General features: G+C 39.9%; 1 long non-coding RNA gene across 1 annotated transcript in view; it reads right to left on the reverse strand.

The window, feature by feature from the left end:
* LOC146829327 (uncharacterized) overlaps positions 1 to 12859 on the reverse strand; it is a 134676-nt gene that overhangs the window by 97096 nt on the left and 24721 nt on the right. The gene's annotated exons all lie outside the window — the stretch shown is intronic.

Genomic DNA, 12859 nt, shown 5'->3' on the forward strand with positions numbered 1-12859 from the left:
GCATAGATTTCATAAGTGGCACTGAGGCACAGGGTTGTGGAAGGCATATTTTACCTGTGTTATGGCTGCTTTTTAGTAAGCATATAATGGGCAGGTTGGCATTTTTCTTTTTTTGTCTTGCAGAGCATCAGACCCCATTCACACCGCTGTGGTTCAGCATGACTCCTAAAGGTCGATTCACAGAATCTTTTTTGGGTGCGTAAAGCAGTTCTTCAGTAGTACTACTTTACATAATCAAAAATGCTGTTCACAGATCTGTGATATTTCCACCTCGAGAGAGGAGATCTCCACATAAGAAGGTAAAGTTTTCAGCAGTAAATATGGAAAGGACAAGGGGAAGTGAGTGGAAAATGAGGAAAATCTAATACTAAATAGGTGAGGTAATGGGAACAATAGGGAGTGGTTTAATGAGGAGCATCGAAATACTAAACACATCCTGAGTATACTGAGGACCAGATTTAGAGTTTGGGGAGTTGGACCATGGAGTCCACTGCTATGGAGTGCAGCCCCTCTATTCAGAGTTTGATGGTTTGACAGACTAAATTCCATCATCCCTTCACCACCTCAACTGCATTTTATTTCTCTGTCAATGGAAGTATACCCTAAAAACAGTGAGAGGCCCAATGGAAAGCCAATTGTATACCCGATGGCTGTACAGTATATTTGATACGGGTATTAGGAGTCTATCTGGCAGTGGTGTAGGATCATTTCAACCATTCCCAACAAAATAGAAACAAAGTAAAAAGTTTACAACCATTTTAAAAGCACTATCTGGCACATGTATCAAGCTAGGATTTTGCGAGTCCTTAATTGTGAATATTAAGGATTCGCAATTAAGGACTCGCAAAATCCTATGCATGTAGGAATCGCTATCATAATAGCGATTCCTACACATTCCTTATTTTTTTGCGACTCGCAAATAAGAAATAACTTCCTATTTATCCCATGGGAAATTGCAAGCACAATTTGCGAGTACCAATAGGTACTCGCAAATAGCGCATGCAATTTCAGGGTGCAAGGGTGTCAAAAGGACACCCTGTTGGACTCCTGGAATTGACCTGTGCACATATTTTGCGCACACACATGCCCTAAGGGTTTGTGTGTGCGCAACATGAAACTTTGAAAAATGCACAAAAGTGCCTTTTTCAAAAGTTTTGCAAATTACCATAAAGATCAACTTCATGGTAATTTGCGCACCCTATTAACGAAATCGCTAATGTTTTTACTTTAATGCATTGCATTTAAGGAATCTCAATTTGGGATTTCTTAAATGCAATCGCAATTTAAGTAATCGCAATTTTGAGATTACTTAAATTGCGATTTTTGCATTTGGGATGATGCATCCCAAATGCAAAAATACCGGTCGCAAAGGGGCAGATTCTGAGAATCTGCCCATTTGCGACCGGTTCTTTGTTTGATGTATGGGGCCCATTGTGAATTACCTATGTCACTTAACATACGTTTATGTTCACTGAAGCATCTCTTCTAATGATATCCCATGTCTCCATGTCTTCCTATATGCCTCACTAACATAACACAATGTTACTACAGCCAGCCACAACACATAGGAAATGTAGTGCACATTTTTTGCAATGCACATGGGCAGCCAAACATAAAATGAAAACACGCTATAGCTATTATGTTTATATTTTTCAATACAGTATATGTAGACTTGTAATGACTCTTAACTTTAAAAGATCACAACCAATCTGAGGCTTTCCTTGATCCCTGTATATGCACACACTTACCCAAACATATGAGACAACCATGTACTCCACATAGACATACCGCAATCCACTTACTTAGTGTCAATTTTAAATGTTGCATAGAACAGTAAAGGAAAGGTAAACTCCCACATACTTAAGATTGTGTTAATATAAGGACTCTAGTTCTAGGTGCATTGAATATATGACATGTAGTTTACATGAATCTCCAACAACTGAAGTCATGCCTACAATTGTCACTCATGTCAGAAGGTAAAATAAAGGCCACTCTCTGCATGCAATACAGACAATCCCCACACAACAATACTCCAAGACCCAGTAACATACATAGTCAATTAAATTTGTGATGTCTTCCACACTGCAGCATCTAGAAAAGCACAATACATGGAAATTGAATCACATTGGTACACGAAGCAACATATCAAAATAACTACTCATATATGGCAGAAATTATACAATTTTCATTAACACATAATATCATTCAAAATGCAGACACAAATGTTGTGAATTAAAGATTGTTATTTTTTTAAAAGAACAGAAACCTTCATTCTATGGTACATCAAAGATACATTTCCCAAGTCAACAAATTTCCTAAATAAATCCAAATATAAAACTCCAGGGGGAATATGGAATAGTTGCCTATCACTGTTCACAATTATTTACAGTTTGGTACCAGGTTTTAGCCTCAGCAGTTGCGTCGTAATTTTCTTTCAAGGTTCTGCTTTGGGAGAACTTTCATCCTCGTGGAGCAGTTGGTAAACTTGTTACCTCATTTTTGGGACAGAATGGAGTTGGGGGATAAACTCAACTTTGTCTGGATATTCTGTGGAGGGAGCATTTGGAGCATGGTGAGGTCTTTGGAATTGAAGGTTTTGTGACATGGTAAGGTCTTGGTGAATGATGAGATTGTGGGGTATGGTGAGGTCTTTGTGTAGGTGGAGGAATTGGGGCAGGTGGATGTATTGGAGTGGGGGTAGGTTTCGGGATGGAGGAAGTATTGGGGTAGGTGGAAGAATTGCGTCTGGTGGAGATATTGGGGCTAGTGAGAACATAGAGGCAGATGCCTTGGAATCACACGTGCCTGAGCAGCCACTACCACTGTCAGGACCTCCCTGTATTGCAAATTATTGAAGTAAAGGCCTCCAAGGCACAAGTCTTTTCCATTGCTTTCTGACACATTGGATAGCATTCAATAATGCTGTCTGCCCTCAGAGATGTTTTTAAGAACCAGTTGTGCCTCATCGGATGCTAGTTTTAGTGGGAGGTGAGCAGGGGTAGGTGTGCCCTGGGCAAAAGAGGCATCTTCGGACTGGGTGCTGCCTTTGAATGGTAGGGAGGTGTAAGGATGTTACTGTTGTAAGTGTTGATGGTGGCAGGCACAGATGTCAATGATGTTGGCTCTGATACTCCAAGGGATTTTCCAGAGTCAAAGTCCTTTGACTCAGATGAGGATATGGATTATTGGGCTAGTCCCCTCCCATCCTCAGTGTCACTGGGCCTTCTGTGTCTGTATATTCACCTTCAGTTTCCAAACTATTAAAATGTACACACAGTAAAGATATTGTGAATCATCCTTGCCAAAGTTAATAGCCTGAAGAAAGGACACTGAAAGAGATATCACAAAATATTCCAAATCACAGGTTAGAAGTCAAGCTATTTCAATTGAATTTGTTTGGATATAAAACACCTTGTCTGATTTAGAACATGGTGGATGTGATGCCTATGCTTTATTACATGCGTAATATATCCCATAGCACTTGTATTATGGTACATATCTGTCAAGTTTGTAATAGAGTATCCCATTTACCAAACTATAAATCATGCTGACTGTATTGTTTTTTTTATGGATACACTAGTTAAATGGAATACACAAACAAACCCACTATTGACATTCTTTAGAATTTGAAGAATTTGATACTCTATCTCAAATGTCACAGCTATCCCATCTGTTATATTACAAGTGTCATAGTCTTAAAGGCACTTCTTAATAGAGCGATTGGAATGCATGCCATGTTTTTACAAAGTATACATTCCACCAAAACCTACATAAGGCTCAAAGCCCTATTATGACATAGAATCTGACTGACATTTGAAAATACCAGTTGTGAAAGATTGGACTTTTAACTCACAACAACTTTATTGACATAATGGCAATTCTAAGAACACATGTATGTACAAGCAGTGAACAAAGTAAAGCCTGTAAGCATGACACAATTAGCAATACTGATGCAACACACTGTTTTCATGCCATATGAATTTATGCACATACACCACATGAAATGACTTACAGATGTACACAACATACAGCATTACGTTGCAATAAACTGAACTTGTGTTGGAGAATACTAGCCCCTGAATGGTGTACATTCCTATCCCATGCAATCCATCTACAAATGCATGTATATGCTATCAATCTCTATGTTTTTTTGGGATGTACCTTCACACAAAACCTAGATGTACCTTCACACGTGTGTGTGAAGGCCTAGGTTCACTTTGTGAAAATAGTTTGGTTATGCACTTACCCAGGAAATTAATGTCCACTACAAGTGTGACCTCAAGTTGTGGCCAATGATTGCTGTCCATGTTACAGAGTTATGTATGCTGCACAGCAGTGGCGGCAAATCATGTTTTGTAGAGATTTGCACATGACCGACCTTCTGCATCTGTTGTTTAAATTGATGCTGGTATTCATGAACTCATAGAGAAAATTTAAGAGCGCATGGTAGCATGTGTGTGGTGTTTGATGATGGAAATAAACAATGCATGTTGATATGAACAAATTAGGTTTTCACAGCCATGTGGTTTCGATTTTGGATACTGTGGTCTGTCCCCATGCTGATGGGAAATTGGGAAGTAATAGATAAAGAATTGCAATATAGGGTTTGGTATATGTGAAAAGGATTTTTTTATGGTCATAAACAGCCCGATTCTGAGAACTGGGCCATTTGAGACAGGCAAAACATTTTGTACATGTCCCTAAATGCAACAGAAGATGAATAGCAAGCGTGAACAGCCAATCAGGCTCACTAAATGTTCTCTTGGAGTAGCACTTTTCTCCAACTTACTACCAACATTTAGTACTATTTTCTTAGTACAAAATTCACCCTTGCGTCTAAAATGGTCACTAACATGCTTTGTACATTGAGAAAGATCATAAATGCGGCAGAACACAAATAGTGAGCGGACGCTCATACTCTCCAAATGTGATCTGAAGTTAGAATTCTTTCTCCCAAATTATATGAGGAGTAGCTATTGTGGAATTATCAGTAATTCCGTATCACAGTGTAATGCAGAATTACCAAAATTCCATTTAGGCCTTCAGTTAAGCATCATTAGTATACAACACAAAACCATGTCCAAACACATAATCAACATCAATTATTACATAGCTGCTGCATGGCCTTCAGCTCTTCAGACAAGTTGGGGTAGGCCTACTCAAGAATGTGGGTGTCTGCCCCAATTGCTTATTCTACTTCAAGGACCTTCTTCACTGGTTTAATGCGATGAAGCGGGTCCACCTCTGAAGCTCCTCCCAGAGTTTGTGTCAGTAGATCCTACAAATAATATAGACCCTCGATGGCACACATTCCTATAAAGTGCCTGCCAGATATCACTTTTGTTATGGAGGCTGACTTAAACAGAGGGAGACAAAAACAAAGAAGGAAACCCAAGTAACAAGCATGTAATAGTTAACATCACAAATTTAAACATTACAATAATGAAAACGTATGTGAATTAAACTTCATATTCATTGGTCTGATTTTGGAGTATTGGACCAGGAATAAGAATTGTCGATAACACATGGAACCTTATTTAAAATTTGGAATATACCTTTACAAATTGTCCACCATATTACAAGTGCATTATGCCCATGGTTCTTTTCATCTAGCAGACAGGATTTCCATCTTGTATCCCATTCACTAAACTTTAAATAAGCCACCAGGTAAAAGGCAAATTAGTTCTGAGTTAGACGAGTAATTATACCACATGTATTTATTTATATAATATCTCTATAGCACAAACCTATTCAAGAGCAGGGGAGCACCCTACAGGGTCACAGAAAAGCATAAAATCAATCAGTGATAGGCAAGATAGCTGGTTATGCATAGGTAATGCATTTTGATGCAGTGTTCTTTTAAGTCCTTATTGTGTTTCAAGTCACATCTTTGCTTGCAGAAGAGCACATACCTTTGCTTGGGTATATCTGTGCTGATTTAGGTTTGGTGCACAGGGTACTCTGTCACAAACGTCATGGACTACCATGTCAATCAAACTTACTGCCTGCTTCTCTTCACAGTTGGGGGACAGCCATTTTTCCAAGAGCAATGTCCCTGCTTACTCCACAGTGGGAAAGCTTACTCTTACGTCTCATTAGAGTAGCATCCCACACACAAAGAGAATCACACTACCTGCCCAATTTAGAGTCAGGAGTGGATAGTATCACAAAATGTACTTTCTGTTCAAGACGGCCAGGGAAAACACCAGTCATTTACAGCAAAAAAATAAACTGACCACCACACACTGTGAGAAAGCTGCAAGGGTATGGATTTGTTTTTCTTTTGGGAAAGAAAGTCGCTCTTAAGAAGTTTGATTCTCAAAAACAATACAAAGTTGTAAACAGCAACCTAATAGGTGATGGATATCCACCAAACTTGTATTGCCTTCAGAAGAACCAGTGTCACATTGGTTCATCTAAATGCACGACGAGTTTAGTGGACATCCACTGACTGCTCGGTGGTCGGCCACCAAACAAATATTTTTCAGAAACCCAGTCCTAAAGCAGTCTATATTTTTATGGATATTACCTAAGGAAATTCTTTTGACTTAAGTATACTGGGTTCCCAGTCCTAAACACTAAATATATACTGTTTACCAGATTATAAGTGCAATAAAATATAAGGCACTTCTAATACACTAGACAAATATATCCTATATTTGTGACAGAGCACCCTGTCTGCCAAACTCTGAAAATGCCCTTGATAATGACACTCACATCGTGAGACTTGTCTCCAGGGGTGTGGTGTTCATTGCAATTGTTTTCTACCCACAACATGCACGTTTAACTGGTGGTGATGAACAGCAAAACAATTCCATCAGACCATCCACTTGAAAAGGCCTGAGGAGTTGAATGTCTTTACTCTGGTGCACAATACTCTGTTGGGCCTAGGAAGTAATATTTTCAATAGTGGAGCCAGTAGGGGCAATGCAGTTAGTAGGATGATGCTACAACCAACTCTAAATAAAGTGGAGGGGGGGATTTCTTTTTTACATAAATGGTACTTCACCACATTTGTGGAGGAATACTCTGTGTACAAGTACTAAGGGCCTGATTGAGATTTTGGTTGAAGGGGTACCCTGTCACAAACATGGCGGATATCCCTTTCACAGTATTACAAGTGCCTTATATTCTATGGCACTAGCAATTTAACAGATGGGATATACATCACATTTGTGACGGAGACACTGTTTGCCTTACTTGTAGGGTATAATACATGTTTAATACTGCAGATGTGACAACCGCCACTATGAGGTCAATGTTTCACATCTGAACAATTTTAAATTAGGCCATGCAAATGTATTCTACATTTTTGCTCTATCTGACTCTCTACTGAATCATATAACTGGCTCTAGTAGGTCAGGACCCCTTCCATCAGTATTTCCAGCTCCTCTGGTGTGAAGTTGGAGGACCTGTCATCTATACCTTCTGACATGGTGGCTCCTAGCAGAAGATTTTGACCAGCAACGTTTGAGGGGGTCTTGTGCAAATGCTGATTAAAAATGCAAGTGACATCATGGTATAGAAAAACATGTAGATTTTCTGTCAACTAAAGCTTACATGGTGTGTGACAAAATGTCTTCAATAACATACCCAATTATTCAATGAGAGCCTGTGACCAGCGAAAAAGATATGTACAACCTAGCCTCAATAGTCTGTAGCCCAAGACAGATACGTCAGGCATTATCTGTCATGTTTCACAGAAAATACAAAAAATAAATGCAAAATATTTTAAAATATTAATTTAATGAAGAAATAGATAACTTATTGTTTTTAGTTTTGTATATTTCATATTTAGTATACAAAATGTTGCTACGTTGTAGAAAAATGTTGTTGTTTTGAGTCAGTATTTACCTAAATCCCCAAAACTGGTGCCTGTAATAAAATAGTCTTTTATGTCTCTTAGGCCCATCACAATCAGAACTCAGATTGTAAGCAAGTCACTGGTAAATGGTTTATTAAATCTAACATTTTTAAATGTTTATAAAGTGCAACTTTCTACTGTGTGTATCATCATTATCAAATATATGTTCTTCTATTTTCCCGATATCTCAACCATCCCAGGCAAGACAGAGACTATGTCAGTGTAATGAACATGGTTACAGTTAATGTCCTGATCTATAGGCAATGCAGGAAAAACATATCATTAAGAAGTACAAGCTTGACCACATCATCGCAGGAATTTCAATCCAAACTGTTGCCAGAATTCAGACTGCCTTTACGCCTATTGGGAAGATCGTGGAAGAGTTACATTTCTAAGGAACTGCTTCATTTCAGAATACAGGGGAAGACTTAAACTGGAAGCCTTATTCAACTTGTTTGCTTGATCCCTGCAAGCCTCTGGATGTTATGCTTAGATGCATGCAGGAGTACATCCATTTTCACACAGATATTGCACCACTGATCAATATCAAGGCTAACATTTATGGTTGGGAGGCATACCATATGTGGTACATGCCATGGATAATACCCATATTGCATTGGTTCCACCTCATAAACAGGGGCAGGTGGCTGTAAGTGAAAGCTTTTCACTTCATCTCTAAGCAGGTGGTTTGCACTGTAGACCTCCACATCACCAGTTTCTGTGCAAGATTTTTTGGTTCTACTTACTTTTCGGTGGTGCTACTAAAAAGTAGCAGACCACAAGAGGTGGCAGACATTTCACCATGAAGGGTCTGGATTGTTGGTAAATTCCGTTCATTATGTTTCAGCCATGTTAACTATGATGTGGGTTATATGAGTCATGCCTGACTATTGACAGCTTTGAGACCCAGTAATGCCAGAATGAGGCAGTTTTGCAGGGTCCTATATGTAGAAGAAGCATCCTATGGAGAAGACTTTGGTGAACAACATTAGAGGGGCCCTCCTCTTCTGGCATGCTCTGCCAAATAGTGTTGATCGGTGTATGTTTCCCAAGACTGCCCTGTGGTGGAACATACCATTCATTCCAGATGACGATTTGCACTGGCAACTCTAGGATGATATTGTGGTCATGTGTCATCAAGATAAGGGTGATGAGGAAGAAGGTGCTGACCACAGGGGAGAAGTCATTTAAAGCGTGTTTGCTTGATGGTGATTGATTGTACTGGATGAGCCATTTGGAGGTCAGTGATTTGGACATATCATTATTTTTTTGTTTGATAATGTGTTTTGTTGCATAGTTAAAATATATTCTTGAGACGAAATATGGGAAGGAATAGTGACACATATTGTTGACAGTAAACACTGTATCATCTGCATGCATGATGGCAAGTTTCACCTTTCACTCGTTGAAGATACTTATGAAAAATGTGGATACAGTGAAGAATTTCAAAAGGAATATTTTGCCTAATACTCTTGATTTTATCTTCTTATTTCTTCTGAAGTTGTGTCATCCTGTCATCCGCTAGTGCACTAGCAGGCCGTTGGTGGATACTTTGGACTACTGCACAAATATTGGCTTTACAAAGATCTGAAGTGCAAGTTGCTTTCCCGTTAGTGGATTGGTCATGCTTCTCTTTGCGTCACACATCATCTGTCAGGGAGTGATCCCTATTTTTTTATATAAGCCTCCTGCAGTGTGGGCTTAATATGTACACTTTAGGGCTTAATAAGTACGCTTTAGGAGTGACTTACGAGTATATAAAAATATGCTTTTGCTACATGACAAAGGCATTTTTCGCTACCATGTGTCACTTTAGTGCATTTAAACTGCAGCCCAGCTAGAGAACAAGGGTGCTCCTGGCAGACATGTTTTTGTCACATCTATGTGAGTGGGGTGAATACAGGCAGCAACCCATATATGACATTGAACTTTCCAAAGCATAGGTGCACTTAAGGCACCATTTATAGTGGACGTATATGGATGTCAAATAGGCCAAATAAGGAGTTGCTATGTACTCAATATGCTTTACAGGGGAAACACAAGCAATGTGCTACTGTTTGGAAGTGATAACGTATAAATTGTTATAAAGCCAACACATCCTGACACGCAACAATGAGGCTACCACAACAAATATAAGTTCTGACTTTGAAACTTTTCTGGAGCTTTTTCCTGCCAGTGTCCCTTAATGCTCTTCGCCAGTCAAGGATGGTGAGGGTCCACTGGCTTGCTTTCCAAGGAGCTCCCGGTCAAATTCTGGAAGTCGGACCTCTGGAGCTTTTCAGTGGGACAAACTAGCGGGGCAAGTTGACTCACGGTTGAAGGTCGCCGGCTTGGCCCTCCGTTGTTGAATCGGTCCTCCTCTGGAGCTTTTTTCCACAGTTGTTCCAAACTTCTCCAAACTGCTGAAACTTCTTGATGGTCCACTGGGGATCTCAAAGTGCCCAAAACACAAAACAAAGGGTCTGGAATCTCCAAGATGGTTTGGGACTTACGTTCCCAAAATCCACTTGGACAAAACCCTTACAAATCCACTTGACACACTCCAGACTGTGGATTCTTGGTGGTTATGGTCCTGGTGAGCTCTGTTAACCTGTAGCTTGCAGGTAGTCCACCCTTTATTCTTCTTGAAGCAAGGTACATCCAAAGGGCTGTGGGTACAGATAATGCAGAAGGTGCAGTCAGTCAGAATGCAGTGCCTGATGGTGCAAATCAAGTTTCAAGCTTGGCAAGCCGTTTTCTTCTCTTAGTTTCAAGCAGCAGATCTGAGATGCCCCAGGGCATGACCATTTCTTCCAGTGTGGCATAATCTTCTCCAATAAAGCACTATTTCCCCAAAATGTAATATGGCTGAACTTGCAGCAGAGGAGCAAGAACTAGTTCAAGCAATCTCCAGAGTGGCTCATTTCTATAGACATCCTCCAACTACCATCTACAAATTCCTAATTAAGCCTGCCATCTGACTGGGTCAGAGGTCTGGGGAGTAAATAGGACTGGTATTCTCTGCCTGTCCTATCCCCCTTTGAAGCTCCATCGTTTACGTCCCCTCCCCCTGCTCTGGCATTCCTGATTAGCAGAGCTCTCTCTAAGAGATAGCCTCTCACTGAGGGAGCCACTTATCACTTCATCAAAGCAACCTGGCTAATCCTCTTAACTCTGACCAATCGGGGGAGACCATATGAAGGATGAATTTTGGCTTACAGTCTTATAACTTCTTTACTGTATATTTTAGGATACATTCAACAATAGGACATTGTTGGATTTATAAATACCATTCTCCTAAGTACTTGTATGATATTTTTCGGGAAATTCTAGTGATAGTTATTCATTAATAACTATTGCCATGTTAACCTATGTGGCTGAGGATTTACAATGGGGAAAATTAAATGTGCAATTTCTCTAACACCAAGATGTATAACACATCTTTATAAGGACCCTTCTTATAGCTACATGACCCCACCCCTGGGAAACATAGGGGAGACTTTAGGGGTCCTGAATATGCAAACATAGCGTAGATCCTCAGTCCACAGTGCTCCTAGCACTAAATTTGGTTTCGGGAGGCACTTTACTACAATGGGTAAAGGAAAATGTGCAATTTATCTATCCCCAGGGTATATAAAACTTCTTTTATAAGGGCCTTCTGTATAATACATGACCCCTCATGCACAACCCTGACCACCTAGGGGAGACACTGGGGGGTACCTTATAAGCCAACATATTGTAGTTTATCACTTTTTAAGTGCCCCTACACCAAGTCGAGTTTCAACACACTTTACATTTACAATCAGTGCTGCAACACTGGGCTGCTTTTAATATGACCTCAGGATCTCAACAGTCCATATATGCAAGTGCAGAAAGTGCTGCTGGCCTCTAAACCACTTTATATACATGGAACTTAAAGGTAGTTTGAATCCCCCTGCCCTATTATGTATCAGGGATGTATAGGGTAGGCCATGCCAATTTTAAGTGTACTCTAGTATATAGTGTACCCTCATGTATGTGTGTGTTTTCATTGTGCTCTCAACATAGCAAATGGGAGTGCTCAGGGCACAGGATGACCTTGCAACAGATTTAAAGATAAAAACCGTCCTGGCACCTGCTTTCCCCAGGGATTAGGCTATAGACCAAAGCCAGACTTTAGTGAATGTAGCTTTGCATCAGTTCCTAAGGTTCCTAAGGTTATCCAGCTGTCCTTATCTTTACAATCCTAGCAATTATTAGCAGGGGGTGGTGCAAAGGGGGGTGGGCCCAGCGCAAGGGTTAGCTTTCAGCACAAAATAGCCTTTGTGTTGAAAAGTTGATCAGTTGCTGCTGTTCCTGGCACTCTGCAATGCTTCGAGATGCTTTGCATCAATTAGCATCCCTCAAGTGTCAGCACAAGCCCTTAGTAAATCTACATCAAACTGCATTAAATGTGTCTGGCATGGCTTTTCCCTTGTGCCATGTTGCTGCTGTTGCTTCCCAGCTCATGTGTTCATCTTTCTTTCCTATTCTTTCTTCTGCAAATAATTACCTTATTTTCCCCGACACAGATGCCAATGACTGTCTCCGCTCAACTTTAAATATTCATTGAAGAAGTAAACAGTGCACCTTAATTTCCACAAATGTGAAACAATCCAAGGGGTTGTTTTTTTCTTACGGTGAGCCTATTCCTCAGAGCTGTTCTTAATGCAGATACAGCAGGAGATTTTTTGCAAAGTCACTGGAAATATATGCATTATTCCTTAAATACATGAATTCCCAATCAATTTGGTTCCTGAGCTAAATTAGCAACAGCACCATAGGTACTCTCAGCGGTCACAAAACTCACGTTTACAGCAATGTAATCTTTAAACTTATATTTCATCGTTTCAAGTAGCAGATTTTCACACTCCCTTCAAGTAACAGCTCACCATGCATGCAAATATGCAGCTAAATCTGTCCTTTTTCATCTTTGGGAAATACTTAGTCAGCTCTTTTCCGTATTGCATTAAGTCAGTCTGAATATGCTCCATACAT

This window comes from Triturus cristatus, chromosome 5_2 (genome assembly GCF_964204655.1).
Source record: "Triturus cristatus chromosome 5_2, aTriCri1.1, whole genome shotgun sequence".
Taxonomy (NCBI): Eukaryota; Metazoa; Chordata; class Amphibia; order Caudata; family Salamandridae; genus Triturus; species Triturus cristatus.